This window comes from Mustela nivalis, assembly GCF_964662115.1.
Source record: "Mustela nivalis genome assembly, chromosome: 14".
Taxonomy (NCBI): domain Eukaryota; kingdom Metazoa; phylum Chordata; class Mammalia; order Carnivora; family Mustelidae; genus Mustela; species Mustela nivalis.
The window spans coordinates 89,100,486-89,113,683 of NC_139033.1; the positions used below are offsets into that span (position 1 = coordinate 89,100,486).

Below are 13,198 nucleotides of genomic sequence, written 5' to 3' on the forward strand. Positions count from 1 at the left end.
CCTCCTGGTAGAAAAATCTCTAAATATTTAGTCTAAAATGCCTCTTTCCCAACAGGGCAACAGCGACCCTAGAGAAGAGCGAACCTACCATTTGTCCATGGAATCTGAAGAGAAGAACCTGAAGGCACCCCTTAATTTGGGTAGAAGCTGCCCTCATTTTTCCACGTGAAAGACACAAGAGCTAACAGACTTCACAGCCTCCAAAGGACATCTCAAATAGTCCCTTTTGTATCTGTGATCTCCAACCCCACGAGAAGCAGTGGCCGTGGGAATCACATAGGACTTGAGGGAAAGAGAAGGCTAGAGAATCAAGTCCCATTCCCTCACTCTGAAGAAAGAACTTGGGACATTAAGAGACTTGTTCAACGTCACCTACTTATCTAGAGCCCCCTGTCCCAAATCCCAGCCTGAGGCTCCTTCCTCTGATGGGCGACAACCATCACGTCCAGGCCAGGAAGGAGAATGGCTAAAAGCTTCGTCTTCATTCCTAACTCAGGTTCTGGCTGCTACCAAATGGCTTGGCACACTCCATCAAAGTGCTGGGTCTCTCTTCTCTTCCAAAGAGCTGTCCGTCTGTCGGTGTCTGTGGGTCTTCATCACAGGAGTCAGGCCCCCAAGCAGGTGGACACACCAGTATTTCCTCCCCAGCTTGCTCGCTCTGTATCACTGGTGAGAAAGTGCTCAGGCCCTCAAAGAAGGTACGGTTCCCTCAAAATGACTTCCTAAAACAGGTGAGAGGTTCTTTGGGGCTTGGCATACACACATGAAAGGCTCAGGCATGAAGCTGTGTAACAGAACCATCTCTCATGGGAAAAGCAAAGCTAAAAACGGGACGGGTGATTTCTTCCCACTTAAACACTCACAGAAGTTTGCAGACTTGCACAATCTGTTTTTCTCAATGGATCTGTCCTCACCATATTTTGCAGCTGTAAAATGCACCGAAAATCAAACAAGATTTAAATGGTGCTTTCGCTATGCCAAGACTGTCTCGGCACACGTCCACAGCCAAGGGGAAAAGAGTAAACATGAAACTGAAACAATAAAAATAAAAAAAGTCTCCTAAATTCAAATCAATAAAATATAAATTTACTCTCCTCCAGACATGTTTTTGCCACACAGCTAATAGACAAGAGGGTACACCGAAGCCACGGGCCAGGGCCTCCTCACCCCACCGCCACCACCTCAAACTAAGTTTTTTTGAGGTGACAGGTTTTCTGAGAACCCTACCTCTACTTGTTCCATTAGTGTCACAGGAAGAACAAAAGTGTGAGGACAGATGTAGGCACTTATTTACTTGAAGACACTTCTGTCACTAAAACATGTGAGAACTGAAGACCAAAAAAAGGGGGTGGGAATTCACGGGGTGATTCAAATGCCCAGAAAGGAACAACTATCCATAAAATGAACAACCTCTGTGAAATAAATTTCTGTTGTATATCATAATTTATAAATTTGTTTTGGCTGAAACCATTAGAAGCTTCTGGCGGCCATGGTGAATGAAGGAGGATAGTGAAGTGGCTACTGGAGGAGGTCCTTCCCAGTTCACAACCAGAGATTAAGTTTAAGAGACCCAACCCAAGCCCCTTCCCATCGAATCAGACTTGCTCCTACCCTCTGAGCCTTCCGAAGGCCGAGAGGAAGGCCTCCATGGCCCCAGGTCAGAAGGCCGGCAGCCTCTGAAGGGGAGGGCAAGGGCCTCTGAATGACCAGATTAAGTCTGAATGGAGAAGACCCTATGATTAAGTTTTCTGAATAGCTGGCTCTCTTAGGGGGAGCAAACTCCGAAAGAAAGAAAGAAAAAGAAAGAAAGAGAGAGAGAGAGAGAGAGAGAGAGAGAAAGAAAGAAAGAAAGAAAGAAAGAAAGAAAGAAAGAAAGAAAGAAAGAAAGAAAGAAAGATGGGCAGAGACCTAGTGTGGCTGTTACTGCCCCTCAGAAACAGGAATCCTGCTCTTTGGATCTAAGAGAGTGGAGTTTCACATACTCAACAGGTCAGATCTACTTTCTGACCAATGTGTGGCATTCAGCTGATTTTCCAGGGAAAGGAGGAAAAAAATTACACTGCCATATGTCTTCTCCAGACTACTTAGACAGCTCACGTTGACATGGACCATTTTTTAACTACCAGTCCCCCAGGACAAACTTAGAAACTTCAAGCCATTACACAGCAGAGAAACGGGTCTTTCCTTGAACTCACTTAGTCTCATCCTCAACCAAAACTTCTTTACGGTATTATTCCAGCTTCACTGGCCCAGAATCCTTGCCAGGATGCTTTCCACCCCAAGCATACGTAGGGAAGGAAAAGAGCAAACAGCATTTTATCCAACCTGTGGCAGCCTGGTCAGAATTGTTCTGGCTACGCAAGCTGTAGGCCTGCTGAGGTTTTGTTCTGCTTTTCTAAGTGGGGGGAAAAAAAATCAACATAAATCTTTCCTCCCAGTCAAAGAGCAGAGGATTAAGTTAATTCATAAAGCAGACTACTCATATATCATGATACAACTCATTAAAAATCTCGTTGAACAAAATGTGCAGTGACCCTTCTATGTTAAAAATTCAAGTTTGGGTGTAAAAGACGAAGGTTTTTAAAACCTTGGGGTGGGGGAGGTGGTTGGGAGAAAAAAAAAAACTCTTCCAAAACCATAATGTTCAAGCTCAGCCCGTCTTGGCACGTAGCATGTGAGCCCCTTCTCTAGCATCTGGTTCTGCAACTCATATTTAATGTGTTTCCATTAAACCGCAGGGGACACGAGGATGAAAAGCACAGATTCTGCCCTCCAGAGAGACTGTAGCTACACAGAGGACAGAAGGCGCGAACAGAATAAAATGTAGACGGTAGGGAGGGTTAAGTGCCAAGAGTGAAGCCCATCAAGAGTATCTGAGTGAGAGGCAAAGATGGGGCCCTCAGGGGCTCCGGGAGGACTTCAGGAGTTGGTCTTAAAAGATAAAGAAGACTGTGGGCTTTGGTTCCTTCCTCATTTTTACCTGGAACTGTCCAAGGACTTTGAAAGCTGAGCTTCCACCCATCAACTCATGTGGTGGGCATGACCACATGTGTATTTATCAAGCTCATTAAATCTGTAAAATACTTCAAATATATATTTATTATTTGTGAACCATAAAAATAGCTAGATCTTAATGTGTATTTGTTTAGCCTTAACAAGAGCCATAAGAGGATTTTTTTAAAGATACTCAATATGAAAACTCAGAGAGGTTAGAGGGTCACTCCGCTAACACGTAAGACATAGAACGTGAACTTGGGTCGGACTGTCAAGTCTGACGTTATACTTCTATCCGCACTGCAGAAGTTCCAGGCACACGTCCCCCCTCCTCCCGTGCATTTTTTTTAAGGCATCAAAAACCCACCAGTAACTTAAAACCTCCAGTGTAATACTTATATACTTATGGTTTAAATGTATGTCTCCCATTCAGATCGAGTTCCTTAAGGACATCCTCACCTTCAGATTCTAGCATGGGGTGTGGCACCCAGGAGAGCTGAACAAGCAAGCAATGTTCACCCTGAGCGTGTGTCTCGTGGCCCCCAGAACCACAGAAAGCCTGCTTTAGCCAGGAAGTCATCGTAGGGGTTTTGCTCGCTTAACCTAGCTGACCCTCAGCTTCCGCACCTGTTCATAGGGATAATAAGGATACCTATTTCCTAAGGTTGTTTTGATAACTGTGTCAGATGATAAGTGCTAAATGCACGCCAGCGCCTGGAACATGCTAAATCCTCCACAAAGGCAGGCAAATCGTCTCTAACCTCAAACAGAAGATAAAAGGGAGGGATGCCAGATTTCACCTCTAATGTACTAGATTTAAAATCTGGAAACTGATAAGACATTACTAAATTTTAGAAGGGTACAAAACCACGTGTGCTAGCCATTAAAACACAGTGGGGCAGATCTAGATACACTGACATAAGAAAACTTTCCAAGACATCATTTTTAAATGAAAAAGCATGTTCTGGAATAAGATGTGTGTGCGTCTGTGTGCATGTGAGTATAATTACATGTACACAAGTGTCTAGAAAAATATGCTGAAATACAGAAGGAGTGAGACAGGAGGGGAAAAGGTCTTTCACTTCTGCCACTGTGCAGTTCTGATACTTGAATCTTCTTATGAAAATATACATTTTCATTAGAAGTAATAACAGTATATAGTTTCATTCATATAATACACCAGGGTGGGTTCCTGATTTGTGACAAGTGTACCTTATTAAGTAAGAGATGAACAATTAACAAGAGCCATAGTTATCATAGACACAGCTATCAAAACAACCTTAGGAAATAGGCATCCTTATTATCCCTATGAACAGGTGCAGAAGCTGAGGGTCAGCTAGGTTAAGCGAGCAAAACCCCTACGATGACTTCCTGGCTAATTAGAGAAAGTGGGTGCAGGATATAGAGGGAACTCTCTGTTCTGCCTTTGCAACTTGTCTATAAATCTAGAACGGTTCTAAAATAAAACAGAATGATCTTTGCTCTTAAGAATATATCCATCTGGGTGTGCTTGGGTGGCTCAGTAGGTTGAACAACTGACTCTTGGTCTTGGTTCAGGTCTTGCTCTCCTGGTTGGGAGTTCAAGCATCATGTTGGGCTCTAGGCCAGGTGTGGAGCCTACATAAGAAAAAAAAAAAAAAAAAGAAAGAGAAAAGAAAAGAAAAGGGTATGTCCATATATTTAATTATACATTCCTTACACTCTAGAGGGTTAACAGTGGCTCCCAAAGGAAAGACTGAAGCTGATGCTCATTTCCTTATACCTTCTAGATCAGTGGTTCTCAAAAGATCATCAGCAGCAGCCACAGCATCTGAGAACTTGCTGGAAATGTACATTCTCAGGCCCCACCCCAGAGCCTCTGAATCAGACACTCCAGAGGTGGGGTCAGATGCTGCTGATGCACACACAAGTTCAAGAACACTGTTCTAGATCACAGAAACTGGTTTTGTAACAGGTGTCACTTTTACAGTCAAAACAACAGAACGATGGAACTTGGAAAGGGTGTCAGTGGGCTAATGGACGAAAAGGATTTTTGGACCCTACCCAAGCCCTCAAACAGTACACACACTGGGATGCAGGCACCAGCCAGGCCCAGCCCAAGCTGACCTATTCTGTCCATCCCCTGGCTCCCCGAGTCGGCTTCTGTGGGGGCCTCTGGGATACCTTCAGAGACAAACCTCAGACAAACGAGCCTGACATGGCAAGATTTCTCTAAAACAAACAAAACAAAACAAACAAACAAAAAAAAAAACAAAAACCCCACCATTTTATTGGAAGGGAAAAGTTTGTTGGCAGCAGTTTATCATCTTCATTTTCCAAATTTATGACCTCCAGTCCCAATTTTACATTAATAGCACCAGCCATGGCATGAAAACTAATAGTTGAAGAGGTAAAGACTCATCTTCACAATTAAAGAAAAAAAAAGTTAAATCTGTATGTGGTAGCAGCTCAGATGAGTAAGATCCACACTAGGTCACCACTCCTGCCTCTGGAATGGCCCCTCGAGTCCTCCTTTGATCCTCTTCCTTGGTCCAGGAGTATTTATAATCCCCAGCTGGCTTCCTCCCTTCCAAGGGCAGGACTTTGACCTCGTGTAGAACACCGGTGAGGTCTGCATTTCAGCTCTACTTTCAGAAGCTCTCAAGGGGCTGCCTGTCCGCTGAGTGAGCTCTGTGAACACTGCAGTAAAGAAAAGCACAGAAACCCAAGTCATCTTAAAAATTACCACCTCTGGGGCGCCTGGGTAGCTCAGTCATTAAGAGTCTGCCTTTGGTTCAGGTATGATCTCAGGGTCCTGGGATCAAGCACTACATCGGGCTCTCTGTTCAGCTGGGAGCCTGCTTCCTCCTGTCTCTCTACCTGCCTCTCTGCCTACTTGTGATCTCTCTCTCTCACTGTCAAATAAATCTTAAAAAAAAAAAAAAAAAAAAAAAAATTACTACCTCCTAGAGCCAAGGGGAGGAGGAGGAGCAAAACTAAACCAATCAGAAGTCAGCCACCCATGACCAAGGGGCTCCTCCGAGCACCCCCCGGGGCCCAGGGAGTGGGAGCCACATTGCCAGGTGCTAAGCCTGCTGCTCTGCCTGGGCGGCTGGTGAATGGACCTCAGAATCCCAAGAAAGGGGACGAGGCATCAGGGCCTGCCACTGACATACCCCAGGCTAGGGAACAGCATGTTATCAAGGCAGAAACCGCGCAGGTAGGGGACCATTACAGCCACGGGAACCCAGGATGGACAGTAAGAGACAAGAGACGGACCTGGCCAGAAAGATCACTGGGGGTCTCAGTCTGAGTCATGGCTTTGCCAGGTCAGGACTTGGCAGCGGGAGGACAAGGAGAATGAAACTGGAGCCCAGAGAGGAGACCATTCTCCCAGATCGGGGACCTGTGGTTCAAAGAATTCCGTGTGAGTTTGGGAGCAGCAGTGATCAGGGAGTGGAATAAAGGCAGCACGGTGAATGGAAGCAGTGCTTCGGAATGACAGCCTGATGCGCAGACACCTGTGCCGAAGAGAACAGAGTCTGGCTTCCCAAATCACCTCTGTGCCTTTGGTCGACCCCCTCCCCCAACTCCCCTCATACCAAGGGGTTCTATGCACAGGAATGGTGAAGGATGGAAAGTATAAGTGGTGCTTTTTAAAAAAAAAAAAAAAATTGTTTTTTAAGATTTTATTTATTTGAGAAAGTGCACATGAGCACACGTTGGGGTGGTGCAGAGGGTGAGGAAGAGAAGCAGAATCCCTGCTGAGTGGGGGGAGCCTACCACCACAGGATCCCAGGACCCTGAGATCATGACCTGGGCCAAAATCAAGAGTCAGACATCCAACCAACTGGGCCCATGAGCAGTGCTTCTTGAAGCAAAAAAGATCAAATGGCCCTTTCCCTCTAACCCCCTGGTGAGGTGGCTGGGAATTCAGGTGGGAATGGCCTCTTTGGGGACCCTAAGAGAATACTTTGCTGCTGATGGAAGTAACCCTATATTAAGTTCAGGAAAGCGATTCTATCCTAAGCCATAGTGGTGAAACTGGAGAAAATCATTTTCTGTAGCCAGCGAAGACTGGAATCCAACAAACCCTGGAGGAGATGGGAGGAAATGACAGGCCGACCTGGGGCACCCCTCAGGGCCGGCCTCCAATGGTATGAAGACAGCAGTCTTGACCTCAAGAAGTGGAGCCTGGTGAGTATACTCCAAGGGAAGAACTCAGAATGAACAGAGATGAACCAAGGACTCAGACAGAGCACCCAAAACCCAAAGCCACGGAAAAGCAAAACTAAGATCAAAGCAGAGTGATTGGAAACGAAAATGACAGGGCCTTGTTACATGGGAGGTCGCAGAGGTGGGCATCGTCTGGGCGGTCAGAGCAGGTCATGGGACTAGGGCTTTCACAATGGCTCCTCTAGGGACGGAGGGCAGGCACGTGGGCAAGGGCAGCACACTCATGTCCAAAGCTGAAAGAATGGAGAGATTCCCAAATTCCATTCTAGAAGAGCCCAGTTAGAACAACACGGGAAGAATCAAGAATTGTGCCAGCCATATCCAGAAAGTGGGGCAGTATCTGGAGTTTGCACTAGGCCCGAAACCCAGGAGCTGAAGATGAGCACCACACACGTCTAATCACACCCAGGAGTGTGATTATCATCAGCATCATAAGCCATAATGAGGTGTGGTTATGGTGCACCTAGTGTCCTCTGCTCCACTCTGAGAAGCCCTGGATCAGCCCATCCAGGAACAGGGGCCACAGATAAATGCACAGAAAACACAAGTCAGACGACCAGCTCGCCACAGGAGAATCTACTGGAAGAAGAGAAGGGGGGGAGGGCTTTTTTCATTTATATACTTTTCCATTGGTCAGACTTTCACGCATGGGTCTTCTTGCATTATAGGAGTAATTCCTAGAAACGATTTTTTTTTTTTTTTTAAACAACATTTAAGGCCAACAGTACAGAACGGGTGAGTGATAGCTATCAATGAATGGCTTTTGATGCCAAGTCTCAATGCACCTCATCAGCTCTTTTTCCAGAGGGTATTTGAGAGTAAGAAAGAGGCAGAGAGAAATGGCCACTCCAAAGCACTCTATATAGAAACAGACTAAAATTTTATGGGGCCCTCTAGGCTGAGAAGCTATTAGAAGCCACAGCTCCCGAGTAGCGAGGTAGCAAAGAAAGCTCTCCAGGGAAACTATTCAAGAGCCTCCAAGATCTTCCCATTTGTAAGTTTGAAAGTACTTTTGTTCTTCTCGGGGTTTAAGTTTCTGGGTCACCCGGCCTTTTGTTAATAACCAAAGGAACACATCTGCAGTACAGCATACCCTCCTTATTTGTCCCCCCAAATATGAGTGACCTGGAGAGAGTTAATACCTCTGTTTTCTTAGGCAGAAAGCACTTGACTGTGTTTAATTGCACCTCGCCATCACTCTGTCTCCACAAAGCGACTTTAATGAGTGTCCCAAACAGAAGAGGTACCATTCAATGTTACACAATAAATTCATTACTACTGCTCTCTCCCCCAGTCCAGGTAACTGTATGTGTGTGTGCGTGTGTGCATGCGTGCACACGTGCATGTGTGTTCAGGAGGGTGGGGAGGGTTGACAGGAGGTTACCTAATATTAAGAAGGCAAGCCCTATGTGCCCACAAGGCCAGAGTTTCTTTGGACATAATCAAGAATCTTCCTTTGTTGAGGCCTAATGTCTATTCTCATCCTGTTTAAGCATCTCCTCAGAGGGAAAACAAAGCCCAACTGCCAGAAAATGTTCCAAGTAATTGCTGATAACAGACAAGGGCAGAGGAAGCCCTCTGGTTAATATTTAAACATGCCAGGGGTAACATTAACTCCTTCGGAGTTACGATGCCCACCAGATGCCTCGGACATTTGCTCATGGACCCAGAGCTCGCCCAGAATGCTGACTGCCTCATTCAGACTCAGGAATGCTCTTTTTAAAAAATCTGAAAGACTCCTGAAACTCCTTTTACTTATTGTACTACTGCTGGAACTGGAATGGATTCATTTTTGAACAACTATAATGTACAACTCCCCAGTTTTTTATTTTATAAGTGGGTTCCAATAATTTCTACAGAAATTGAGGGGAAGAAAGGAAAGGTCAGGGTAGATTTAGGACATAGGTAAGAAGAATGCATTTATTTGGGGGCACTAAGTAATATCTTTTAAGCAGCAAGCCACGAGAATACAGCTTTGCTGTGAAAAGGAAGTCTATATTCTAAACTGTCCAATGACGTACTTTCGAAGATTTAGCTGCTATTACCAGTGGAACACACACCCACCACACTTCATTCTAATAAACCATGGCAATCTTTGTCTCCATATAATTAAAAGTTTTAGCCTCTTTCTTTAAGGCAGAGGGAGGGACAGAAAAAAGGTTGGGGGGAACGGGGGTGAAGGAACAACATAACTCAGAAAGGATGTATATTGAAGTTTACGGCAGGTAAAAAGAAGGCGGCAGAGCTCCTGATGAACAGAAAGATATCCGGTGAATTTCTTCCATGAGGGTTCTGTAAGGGGAACCAATTACACACAGCCAGCGACACCCAAGACAAGGATCGAAGGAAACACAGCGTCAGCCCTGCCCAGGCTTTAGGAGTTCTAGATGCGAGAGCCCTTTTTCTCTGTTCAGTCCTGCCTCTCAGCTGGAGTGACAGCAGGATGGAGCAGCTTGGAGACAGTTACAAGTGTGCTCACATGATGACCTGGGGTCACCAAGTGGCTACTACACTCTCACCCTGCCTGAGAGTCTGCGAGGGCCAGGAGAGACCCAGTCATCTGCAGCACAGACATTGTGCATTCACTCCAAAGGTGGCAGGAACCAGGAAGAGCCAGGTCTTGGGCATTCATGCAGGTCACTGATCAAAGAGGCAACTGGCTACCTTCTTATTCAACAACGTTGTGTGTGTGTGTGTGTGTGTGTGTATGTGTGTGTGCACACGCTTAATTCAAAAGAGGAGAGACCACTGAGATGCAGGCTTCATTCTACAGGTGAGGAAACCAAGCCCAGGAGAAGGGCCAGGCCTCTCTCAGCCAAGATAAGCATCAGCTCATTCACCTCCCACTGCCCCAGGCAGATCTCCAGGTCTCTTTGCTTTCATCTGGGATTTCAAACAGGCATTCAGTGATGAGAGCGCATGGCTGAACAGGGCTCTCTGCTCCAGCAGGGTGAGGTTCTTAGCTGAGTCCCAGCTATAGGTACCACACACCACACCTGCCCCTCTCACGGTCTTTGTTCTAGTCCCATGCCTGGCCACCGACCTGCACTGTCCTTACCCTAGTTTTTTCAGGCTGCCTGCGGTGATGTGCCACCAAGCTCGGTGTGTCCCCTTCACACCTTCAGCTTTCTCTGACAACAGAAGCCTCACTGGTATTTTGCCATTTGACCAAAGCTTAGCTGTTCCTCAACCACACATTCTCTTCCCATGTCTAGCTCCATAGAACTGGGCAGGAAGAGTCCCCCTGATTCCAGAATGGCAATGTGCTAGGAGCGAGGTTTCCCAGTACAGTGTGGGTTCTGTGAGGGCACAAATTTTTGACTTTTCCACTGCGGTATCCCTATTGCCTAACACAGTGCTGGGCACGGACGGATTGATGAGGTTCCCTAACAAAGCTGTGGCTTCCCTGATTGTTTCCCCCTTGTCAATTTCCAGGCCAAAACACTAATGCTGGCCTAAGAGGAGAATGTGTGCAGTAATCCCTAGGGTTTCCCTGATGCAAACTGCTCCTTCACGTCAGTCTTCTTCAAGTTACACAAGAACTCACAAAGTAACACCTTTCCCTACTGGGCCAATTCTGGCTTCCTCAGGAGCAGCAAGGGAACAGGAGGAAAAACAACTGGATTAGCTCCACGTCACACAGGCCCAGACTGTCTGGGTGGTCTACGACAAAGCATCCTTCAAGGTAAAAACATCAGTGCTAGATGTTTCTAACCATTCGATGGCACAAGACCCTGGCAGACAGTTCCACCACCTGCTGAAGAAAGAATAAAAGGAGCATCCTGGCAAAAATAAAAATGCCTTACTTTCCAGAAGACACTACAATGTGGCACATTATTTCTCTCCCTCCAGGGTGGTGCAGTCCACAAATCACTTACTTTGCCTAACACACAGAAGCAGGGGCAAACACACAGTGCTGAGAACCCAGGCTGCCCCTGATACTTCAGCCAAGTCCCTGGTCCCCCCACCCTCAGCTGGCCTGCTCTGTGGGTTCATCACCAAGAAGCCAGTAACCTGCATTCAAGCAAGACCCATGACTAAGACCCAGCCATGCCACCTGCCTTCCCCATCAGCAAAATCCCAAAGCCATTTCCCTGGGAATGAGTGTGAATTTGCACTAAGCAAAATGCACCGTTTCCTGATCTGACCAAAAGTTCTCACGGTAGAGATCCAAGTGCTCTGCAATCAAAGAGCAAGAGAGAGCGGAGATCCGTTCTTGGGGTCAGCATTAGCTGGCTCATTAATAACATACCAGTGTCACGTGGAACACTTACATAGGCATGTCCTGTTATGTGACTGGGTGTGACCTGCAGGATAACCTGCCCGGTACTTAAGACTATCATTTTCCACTTGACAAATGAGCAACCTGAGGTTTGTGGCCACTAAGGAGTCTGTCCCCGGATCCTCCAACTCCTAACACAGCACACACTCAGAAAGCCCACCACCCTCCTCCAGGAGCTTCTGCGTGCACTTTATTTTTATTTTTTTTAAAGATTTTATTTATTTGACAGACAAAGATCACAAATAGGCAGAGAGGGCAGGCAGAGAGAAAGAGAGGAGGAAGCAGGCTCCCCGCTGAGCAGAGAGCCCGATGCGGGACTCGATCCCAGGACCCTGGGGATCATGACCTGAGCTGAAGCCAGAGACTTTAACCCACCGAGCCACCGAGCCACCGAGCCACCCAGGCACCCCTCTGCGTGCACTTTAGAATCAAGTTGGGGTTCTGAACAGACCTACCCAATGAACCACTAACTGGTGCCTGTTTCCACTGAAGGCTCCTAGCCAGGAAAACACTGTCCAGGACCTCCACACAGCCCTGCTCTGACTGGCTAAGCTCTGCCTGTTTGTAGATCTGTGTATGCCAACTCGATCTGCTCTAAGTATGTGACTGGACTAAATCTAAAATGATGCAAAAATAAATAAATAGAATTTTATCCTAGGAAACTAAGTCAAATACTGTGGAAAGAAAGAGCCAATGAAGGCAAACGACTTTAAAAAATGGCTAAGAACTAAATGTAACTTTCCAAGACTAGATAAAGGGGGAAAGAAGCAAAATTCTAGAACTGATAGCTATACAAGTTTTTCACATCACTTAAGAAAGAACTGCAAAAAAAAAAAAAAAAAAGACGACAACAATGAATTATGGGGCGCCTGGATGGCTCAGTTGATTAAGCGTCTGCCTTCAGCTCAGGTCATGATCCCAGAGTCTTGGGTTCGAGCCCCACATCAGGCTCTCTGCTCAGCAGGAAGTCTGCTTTTCCCTCTCCCACTCCCCCTGCTTGTGTTCCCTCTCTCAATGTGGTTCTCTCTGTCAAATAATAACTAAAATCTTTAGAAGGAGGAGGAGAAGGAAAAGAATAGGAAGGAGGAGGAGGAGAAAAACTGCAAATTTTAAGTGATAGATCAAGGGTATGGCTACAGCAAGACTCTATGGAGCACAAATGAGTGGTCCCATTCACAAAAGCCTGGGCTTGAATGTCCACTTACGGGCTGTAACTAAAACATTATTTTAAACTATCTTTCCTTTTTAATCATTCCCTGCTTCAACTTAACTGACCTTTTTCAATTACTCAACCATCTGCAGGTCCCAACAATATCAGATAACAAGACCCCCACTAAAGTATGAAAATCATACTTTACATACATACACCTGACAACTGTCATCCACCAACTGATTTTCAATCCCTTGGCCAAGAACATCTAGAAATTTCTGAGTTCTCAAACTGGGACAGGGCTTATAATAATTTAACTGTCAATATAGGAAACATCCTTCCGATAAAGCACATTCAACCTCAACTCAATAATTAACCCTGAAGAGTTTCTAGAGCAATGGTTCTTAACTAAGGGCAATTTTGAGCCTGCCTTACCTCATTCAACCCGTGGACATTTGACAATGTTTGGACACATTTCTGGTTGTCATAACTGAGAGGGAAATTTGCTCCTGGCATCTAGTAGGCAGGTGCCTAGGCTGCTGCTTACATCGCCCAGT

At 46.0% G+C, this 13,198-nt stretch overlaps 1 protein-coding gene across 2 annotated transcripts in view; it reads right to left on the minus strand.

The window, feature by feature from the left end:
- The window catches only part of ZNRF3 (zinc and ring finger 3), a 160,040-nt gene that overhangs the window by 106,171 nt on the left and 40,671 nt on the right, over positions 1 to 13,198 (minus strand). The gene's annotated exons all lie outside the window — the stretch shown is intronic.